We start from the raw sequence: 10,042 nt of genomic DNA on the forward strand, positions 1-10,042 counted from the left end.
GAGTTTAATCCGATTTGGGGTGATCACTGAACTAAGGTTTAACAGCCGCAAGCAATGTTAGAATATATATGTGAGATTCTTGTTTGCAACAACATTCTTAATCTTAATCACAGTTCTCAACAACCATCGAACATTAAGAGAAATGGTAAATGTTTGTTACTTTAGACACGCAGAAAAAATGAGGTTTAGTGAATTTCTCAGACATAAAGCCCATTTAGTGTGGAATATTAGCGCATCTTCTTCCTTTTTTTGTTATCATCAGCGCACTAAATTCACATTTAATATTAAATAGTTAACTTCACTTCGATTACTTTTTTGTTCGTGTACTTTCCCACTGAAAGGACCAATGGTAAATGTCCCTCCAGGGCCTCTTTAACTTGCTGGCCGGACAAAGAGCCCCCACTAAAGTTGGTCCACAAGCCGGATAAACATATTTAAGACCGTGGCCGGCATTAAAGCAGACCAGGCTTAAGCTGGCTGAACAGGAAAACAAATCGTTTGCGAAATGTTGCGGAAGTGCCAATTGTTTTATTATATGTTTTTCAGCTTCGAAGGACAAAGTGCCTCCATAATTTCCACAGCTGTCAATGCGCTGCGGAACAGCTTAGCATCGGGATTTGAGATTCCAGATTCAGAGCTCCTTGGCTCCTTGGCTCCTCACTTCCTAATCGCATTGAGCTTATATATTTTCCATCATTCCTCAGCTGGGTTGCCGGCATACGACTGTATATTCCGACTGTGAATGGGTGCAAAAATGTTGTTTGGCTGCTTAGCGATTATCCGGGGGATCAATATTCAACAGCCAGCTGCAGAAGGACCCGGCAATAGTTCTCAGCAGCCGGGATGTACATCATCTCCAAATTGAATTGTCAGGCACAAGTGCGCTGTGCTGTGCTGCTGCAAATTTTCGGGGAACAAAGAGCTCTTCGGCGAACAAAAGGATAAGGAGACGGGGCCATTCCCAGCCAGCTGGGCTATATGCTCGCATTCAAACTGACAGCTAATTGTGCGCTCAAGTGCCTAAAATGGGCGTGGCTGGGATTTGAATTTCGTTCGCCCCACAACTTGTCCTCGCCAGAACTTGGAATTAAATCAAAGGGCCAATGCGGCAGATGGAAATCGTTTATTTCGTTTTCTTTTCCCCGGCAAACTTGGCATTTTTGGCAGGTCATGAAATTCGTAACCTACTCGAAATCTGGCCAAAAATATCTCTTGCCAAACAAATCGGTTGCAAGTTGCAACACAAATCCAGAACCCAAACATTTTCTGACAGCAAAGTCAACCCATTCAATGGCTTAGATATAATTCAATTTGCATTTTTGCGGATGCGGAATGACATTTTTCCGCTCGTGTGTTTGTGCGGCATTGAAAGTTTTCGTGGAACTTTCATGGCAACTTACTAAATGAGTTTTCAATAAATATACTCGTGCCATTTGAAAGGGAACGATGGGGAAAATATTTTTATCTGATATTACGTTGCACTGGGAAAAGTAATAGTACATGGTTTCTGCTTCATTTTAGGGGCATTGCTCAGTCATTGGGATCTTTTAACTTAACTTCACTAACTGCTCTTAGTTCAGTTCAATAGAGCTTATTTCAATTAGTCGGATTTTGAAATTTTCTTTCAGAAAAGTTGTGGCCTTACACATTCTTACTTCTTTGAAATTCAAACGCAGGAAAAACACGTTGCAGCTGGGGGAAAACCAATTGAATGGATTTCCCTTAAACTCACATGTATATTCAATGGTCAAGACCCTCCCTTTTACCAACTTCAGCCGCATTTAAACCTCTTTGCCCGTTGGTTTTTCTCCACCAACTTTTGTATAAACTCTCAACTTTCAGCTCTCCACGACTGGTGGCTTTTGACTAATTGACCCAACTGACCAAGTGAGGAATTGCCTCAAATTGAAATTCAATGGAATAACAATTAATTGAGTATACGGGTTCAGGTGCAGTAATTACGGTGATATATGCCTGCTCGCCTGCGTTGGCCGCTCCATAAATAAAACAACATTACGTATACGCAAAGGATGCCAGCCACTCGTGTGAGCTTGAGTATGAGCGGCCATATCCTTGCTGAACTGGGAAAGCGAGTCAAATGCCATGAAATTTCATTACCTTCGAGAGCAGCAGCAAATAGCATAAAAGTTAAGCTGCTAGCTAAACCAATTACACTAGAGCCGCGATGTTTCAGCTACCGAGGGAGCAACCTACCAAAAGCAGCAACAACCACTCGGCTAACTACAACAATAATGTCAACAGTAAAACCAGCAACAACAACACCAGCAAATATGTGGTAGTGAAGCCAAGCCGGAAAAGCGGGAAAACCTTTTGGTAGGGGAAGGCGAAGCACAGCAACTGTTGCCCACTAAAACAGCAAGGAACACAGAAACTTTGGCGGCAGTGCTGCCAAAATCCAATTCGAAAGCCACGACTGAAGGAATTTTCTTTCAACTTCCGCCAGACAATAACATTTGGGCATGATATAATTATTTAATTTTTTATTGGTTTTCGAAAAATAATGGTTGCAATTACAAATTATTATTCTTGTTATTTAAATATTTATTGACAAAGCCAAAATTGAATTTGTTCATCCTTGAGGAAGGAGATTTCCGGATAATCAATGACTGACATATTTTCCGGAGGAGTTCGTTTGGCAGCACAGCCCGGAAAAAGTGTGAGCTACCAGCACTGTTTGGCGGGGACATTAAAGAGATTTATTTATTTCTGGCAACATCGTGTTGTGAGCGAGTATCTGAAGCGAATAAACGAAACGGAACGGAACAAGAGCAATTCCTTCACTTGTCAGCTAACACCTCACCCCCGAAAGAGCCGTGAAAAACCCCCACCAGCCAAAAAGGCCAGCTCACTTTCTCACTGCGACTGTCAAAAACTCATTTATTATTTAAATAATATGAAAGAAGGACGGGCCAGAAGGAAACACGAATGAAATTCAGCCTGTTGTTCATTTTTATTCGGGGAAGACAACGCAAAAAAGGCAGCAACAAAACTTTTGTGTCAAAGTTCGAGCTTCTTTTTTATGATGATGATGATGAGGACCGACAAGTTAAATTTTCCTTGGCCCAAGGATGTTTGGTGTCAGTCCGCAGACATCCGTTGTCAGTTGGTGTGGCGAGAAAGGAATCGAATTTGGCAAGCCAAGTTTCAAAACTCGAACAAGACAATGCAAATCAAATGCTTGATTGCACATGCATAAAACAATTCCCCAGTTTATTTATGGCCATTGCAATACATTACGAGTTCCCCATAAATCTAGCAATGTTTGCATATTTCTGTTTGCCGTAAATTAAATTAAGACAATTGCCGAAAATTGAAACTTTTTTGGGCACCATCAATCCCGACCAGAGAGAGAGGCACGAATATGACGGAAATGAGCCCCACTGAATTTATTTCATGACATTTGCCACTTACAGTGCCTTATCATTGTCACGACCCATCTTTTGGCACTCAGTGTGTGAGGGGTTAATATTGTCTCCATTTCACTTTCTGCATAAATAATTGTTTATAGCACGTGCACATGACTTTATTGCGCTTCCAGGGGGTCTTATCATTTGGGCCAAAAAGTTCGTAACGCTCTGTATTTTATTTGGCAGCCATTTGAACTTATCTAGACGTTTGCTTAGGGCGTTGAATAAAAGTTGGTTTTAATGGTCACTAAAGCAATTGTTTTAAATTCAGCTTCAGAAGTAAAGGCTCTTTAATATACTTTGGGGGCTTGCTAGTAACCTACCTAGTAATAACCATTTAGAAGAGGGAACCGTCAGTATTAAGTATTTATGCGGAAGAGCATTCAGATCCAAATATAGCCTCTACCCATTTTTGCTAGTTGTTGACTCTTCGCATACCTCTCATCCCGCCCCCCACTTGTTTTCGCTTCATTTGTGCCAAAAACATGCAAGGCATGGAAACTGAAGAGGGAAATTCATGGGAAATGGGAAATGGGAGACTCGGGGCTTGCGTGACCCGAGTGTAAGAGGTGATAAATAACTGCAGAATGTAGACATCAGAGGCGGTTCGGCTCCAGCTCTCCATTCATGGGTTCCCTCCCAAACAAAGTTGTTGGACAAACACGGCTGGGCTTTATGAAGTTGGCCCGGCAGCTAATAGGCCGACAATTGGCCAAGTTAGCGGGCTAACGAGTTTTCGGACTCGCCGAGATGAATGAAATGCAATTTTCTGATTGCGCCCCGAGCATCCCGAGGACCTTGGCTCGGCTCCTCCACAGCCAGCATCCTTGGCAGTCGTGTGGAGATGCACATATGCAGATACTGGGGGCAATAACAGAGCGTCATGAATGCGAAATGCTCGGGATTGAGAGATATTTTAGAATGCAACCGGGCTATTGTCCTTGGCGCGTCCTTGGCTAAAAATAAACACAAATGTAAATTTGCTGCGGGTAAGACAAAGCCAGCCACAACAATCGCCATGACAATCGCAATAATAATGACGGCAGGGACAACAACCACACTGCAGACGCAAAGTGCTCGTTAAACAATTTCAGACTGACTGCAGGATAAGAGTGGGACAATAGACGAAAGTAACGAGCTATGCATAAGCAAATTAACTGAAAATAGGCCAGTAATAACAGTCCTTAACACTGAATCACTCCCCTCCCCCCAAGCACCTAATTTTATTGTCATAGACAAGTTCAGGGAGATACTTTTGTTTCGGTTCAGCCCGGTGAATTTCTACGCGGCCATTTCCAAATTAATGCACCGAAGTTGACAACTTAATTGAGCTGCACCGCTGTTCTCGACATCCAGGTAATGGCCGGCAGAACAATAAATTACTAATGACCTGTGACACGTGGTTCGCTGTAATTGTCCAAACGACATGGCTAACTTTAATGAATTTGAACAACATTTAAAACCGAAATTTAATTGAGAAAAGCTGGGTTGCAGCAAAAAATATATCATATTGAGCTTTAATTATAAGTACAGCAAGAATTTAGGTTTAAAGCAATACATGTAAACCAAGCAATTTTATTCCACAATTTAAGACACTTAAAGTAAAAATTTCAAAATGTAATAAGAATTATCAGAAAAATGGAAAAAATCCTCAAATTCACAAGCATTAAAGTCATATTATAATCTTCCACAATGCTAAGCAATCAGGAATTCCGCAAAATGACAAAACGCATTTCATTAAATTGAAATGAATCCTGGAGCCATATTTATTCGTGTGGTAAAACTCGTGGATCTGCGGCACTCGCATTTCAAAGAAAATGAGTAGGAAATTGTTAGGGGACTTCTTTTTTAACCACACTTATATTTAATAAATATGAAATGTTTCCAAGGTTTTATGTTAATTGAGATAATTTTCTTCTGCGATTCGTTGCGTCGCTTTGATTAAAGAAATCTGCATGCGAAAGCTTAAACTACTTAGGGAATTCAATTAAAAAATATAGAGCCAGAAGGACTTTAGCAGAAATCAGAAAACTTTCCAGGGAAATGCTGCCACATTTCCGCTTTCGATTAGAAGCCCCAGTTTGTTCATGTAAATGCGAACTAAAAGCGGCAACAATTTCACATAATCCTCAAACAGGCACCCGGAAAAACAAACAATGACTAGGAGAAAATCCAGAGCAAAGAGCAGGAGGCAGGACTCCAAGGATACTGCCGCCTGTCCGTGCATATTTTATGAGTTCCACAAGTGGTCAGCGCGGAATGGGGAGGTGGAAAAGCGGCCCTAAGCTTTTAATTGGCCTCTGAAAATGGAGGCCAAGTTTTCCACTGGGTGAAAACTCTGAAACCAACAACCCCAAACAAAATACGCATTTCATCAGTCAGCGACAGAGTGAAGTCATTTCCCCAGTAAAGTGCTCAATAAACTAGTAAATGAGATATTTCCACGGCCATTCCTCAAGCCATCAGTCCATCAATCCATCCGTTCATTCACTTCCCACCTTTTTAATTTCACCACCCACGCAATTGATTGACTTTTGTTTTTGGGGGCTTCGTCTACTAAATTCCAGGCGAAAACAAAATTATCTGAGAAATTCATTATTTTGTTATGGCTACACATTTGATAAATATAAACAATATTTTGAAAGCAATTTATGGCGAAATTAAAGAATAATGTTGACCGGAACTCTGCGAGACTAACCCATAAAGTACGAATATTTATATACTCTCTGTAGATAAACCTTTTTCTTTAAGGAGGTGTTTTTTGTTCGCGGCATAACTTTTTGTTTAGTCACCCCGTAGTAGCAAATTATAAATTTTTTGTTTCATTTTTATTTTTCATTTTAAGTTGACTTAAAAATAAAAAAGATTACATCCGAACGAAATGGTGATTGACCCCGACGTGATTTGAACACGCAACCTTCCGATCTGGAGTCGGACGCGCTACCGTTGCGCCACGGAGTCGACAAATTTCAGAGGTAGATTGCCCGCCTGCCAGGCGGGGGGACCGAGTTCGATTCCCGACGGAGATCATTATTTTTTTATATTCATTTCCAATGTGACATTATTTCTTATGTTCCTGTCTTTCCCCCGAGCCGAAACACCCGTTAAAAAGAGTCTAGCCCGGGGTCATCACCATTAATCTGAGTGTATATTATTTAAAATCGTTTATATTTTGTGTTAAGGTAAATGGCAAACCAAAATCCATAAATTTTTATGTGATTTGCTACATGAAAGCTAGATTACTCATACGCCCTGAGTGCCGGTCGGAAAGAATACTAGAAATGGGCGGTAAAGTGCTCAAATTAGCAGTGTGCTTGGGCAAGCAAGCAAAGTGGGCGGACTGGGGTGTGATTAAGTTGCTTTATCGTTCTATTAATCATACGCCATGCCGGCCATTCAACAGTTTCGCACTTGTCATTCTGAATTATGCTTTAAGCAGCGCGACGGGGATTAAACGTGTTCATTATTCAGCAAGTGCACTCCCTTAAGAGGAAAGAAAAGTAACCCTCGGAAAAATGCAGAGTTCCCATCGGGCGGGAAAACTTTTCATCGATTGAAAGCGAACTTGCAAATTATCGAGAACTTTGCACCAGCAAAAAATTGAATAATTATGCAGAAGCCTTCAAGATGCAAGGGAAAAGTTGCCACTTTCGCCCTCTTGCTGTAACCGGCTGTCTGTAAATATTTGAATAAGAATCTTGTGGCAGCCACATGAACATCGGCATTATCAGGGTGAAGGGCGGTTCAAGGGAGATTCCTTCGGCACTGGCATAAATATTTAGGATCCAACATCCTGGCACACGTGCATGTGATGATGAGAAACCAACTAGGGCACCGGAAAATTCGCACACGAGCTGCCAAATTACACTTTACGCGGATATTACGCATACGACGTGGTGTCAGCGCTTTAAGTTTCACAAATTTGCTGGATAAGTACGTGCGAGAAAAACCATCTCCACTGAGCATCCTAATTTCTTGTATTCCGAATTTATTCTTATTGAATTAATCCTTCAACTGTTGCTGCTTCGTTCCTGCTGCCACTTTCATTTGGCTCTCATGGCAAATTAAGTAGCAGCCATTTACCAAAACCAAGCATGCAATCCGCGCAGCCAAATTGAGAGGGGCGTGCGGGGTGTCGGGGGCGTGGCACACACGAGGGGCGTTGGGTGGGCGTGATAATGAGCTGCAGTTTGTTTTGAGTCATGCGGTGGGCGGGGCGAAAAGGAAATTTGCCTCGACTATCCGAAGTTAACGAAGCCACATTTCATCTGGCTCTGTCGCAATGAAATCAGAGTGGCATTATATCCATATTATTCAGCTTTACGTTAAGTCAAGTGGGAGAATTCAGAATCCTATATGAAAGCGCTAGCGCTTTGTTGGCTATTATTAATTTACTTACCGCAACAAAGCTATGGTATCCTGGATTTGGCAGGAAATCAAAAGATCTTCTTTCTCAGCTTTGGTACTTTATGTAATTTAATACCTTAGTATGTCTATAATAAAGAAACAAAATTAGAAATAAGAGCTTTTAGAAAACTAGTTACTAATGTTATTCATATTGAAGTTGTTTAATTTACCAATGACATTTGCCTTATTTATCAACACATTTCATATATGAAGTGCATACAATATGTCACAATGGATTATATTTATGGGCCATTACGATCCTGCTGCAATTACAAATGTAAAATCAATCCGCAAACTGAAAACGAGAAGGAATGAAAAAGGAAAAGGGCTGGGAAAAGAATGCGAGATGGGAAAGGCATTTCCCAGACCCTGCCAATAGCCTGCAGCAGTCGGAGAAAACCAAATGGCACGTCAGTGCCAAAACCACAGAAAAAAGAACGTTGTGAAAAGGGAAGGCAGTGAAATGCAACAGAACCGAACAGGGAAATTCCAGCAAAAGTAGAGGGAAAGCGAAAGGAAAATCAAGGGAGCCAACAAGGGAAATGGATCAATGTCGAATGTCTGGGAAGTTGATGGTAATTTGAGAGGAGCTTATGCTTCCATTTGTAATTGTGATTGAGATTCGGAGAATTCGAAACGAACGGAAGCTGCTTAAGGGATATACATGATTAAATTAGAACGTTAGTTTCGGAGTCTGGTTGAACTAAGATAATTACCAAATCGTAATAAAAAAGGTTATATTTGTAGCATATAAAATATTTGAGTTGATTATTCAGTATTTAATACATCATTTAACAGTGGAGGTAAACCTCTAAAATCTTTAACAGTAGTAGTCGACTGTAGTTTGCAGGAAATATCAAGTTGCCAACATTTCCCGAACCAGTCATTACCATGTCGTAATTAACACATTTTACTATTTTTATTTCCAACTGAATGTAACGGAACAATGGCCTGATAATTCGGTTCACTTTTGCACAAAGCCCCCATCGCAGCCCGTATTTACTTACTGCTTTCCCTGTCGATATTTCCCTGTGGTACGTTTAATGCCCAATGAATTCGGTACAAACTGCACCCAGCGACGAACTGTGTGTATATATTACAGACCCAAATCCAGTCGCAAATGGCAACATATTTGCAGACACCACTTGCAACATTTACGATCGACTAAAGCACTCACTCAATCATCGCTCGGGGACAAAAACAAATACAAGCCACTACCGAAAATACGACAAAATGTTCCGCGGCAAGGGGGAAATCCCGCAAAAGGGAAGGTGGGAAAGTCGGAAAATGTAAGGGTGAAAGCCATCGATTGCGTGCAGCGTTAAATGTCAGCCCGCAGCCAATTGCAGATGTCAACACATGCACAAAAAAAAAACCGGAGAAAAACACACGCACACAATTTGCGCCTAAAAGATGGCAGACATTTTCGCGACTGAGTGAATGAGTGAAAATGTTTTGATTTATGTCCGTTTTTCCGGCTGTTCATTGCGTGTCGAACGCGTTCAATTACGAAATGCCAGCGAACTGTCCGGCGAATTCGTTTCAATTTTACAGAACATCGCCAGCCATTAGATTCATTGTTCTGCCTGTCAATCGCATTAATTTATAATTATCACCCATACAGGCACATGCCCACAATGGCCAACTAATTAAGCAAAGCAATCATCCTAAGCAGCGACTAAGTCGGCTCACGAGCCTCGTACTCCCACTTGAAACTTTAATTAGGGGCGTGGCACAGCCACAATCTGTCTAATCCCATCGAGAGTCCAAGGTAATTTTCCCAGATATCACGATTTGCCTATTACTCATCCCCCAAAGTAAGAGCTCGACTTTTCCTAGCTGTTGGCACTTTGAATTAATTAGGCCGAATCTGATTTTAGTGATTGTGTTTCTTTTTGTCCTTTTGATTGCAAGATGTTTAATGCAATGTAAACAGAAATAAATAAAGCTTTAGGGCGGCTGCCGCACAATCTGCTTCTCTTTCGCACCGCCCATTGTCTCCCTCCCACACTATGTTATATAATACGCTTTCCCGATGCTGATAAGACGGCGGGCAGAATACAAAAGAATCGGGGGAGATAGAATTAGTGATTCTTTTGGTAAAAAACGAATCATAGGATGCTCTTCCTTTGAACAATCAGTCTCTTGATTAATGGAATTAATTTGGGTATTTTATTTATGGCATATTTTAAATTAGGCCTGAATGA

General features: G+C 41.2%; 1 non-coding gene across 1 annotated transcript; it reads right to left on the bottom strand.

Moving 5' to 3' along the window:
- Positions 1-6,317: 6,317 nt before the first annotated feature.
- Positions 6,318-6,389, bottom strand: Trnaw-cca. The gene has a single exon. It is a non-coding gene; the product is annotated as a tRNA-Trp (tRNA).
- Positions 6,390-10,042: the final 3,653 nt, after the last annotated feature.

Source organism: Drosophila ficusphila, unplaced genomic scaffold (genome assembly GCF_018152265.1).
Source record: "Drosophila ficusphila isolate 14025-0441.05 unplaced genomic scaffold, ASM1815226v1 contig_414, whole genome shotgun sequence".
Classification (NCBI taxonomy): Eukaryota; Metazoa; Arthropoda; class Insecta; order Diptera; family Drosophilidae; genus Drosophila; species Drosophila ficusphila.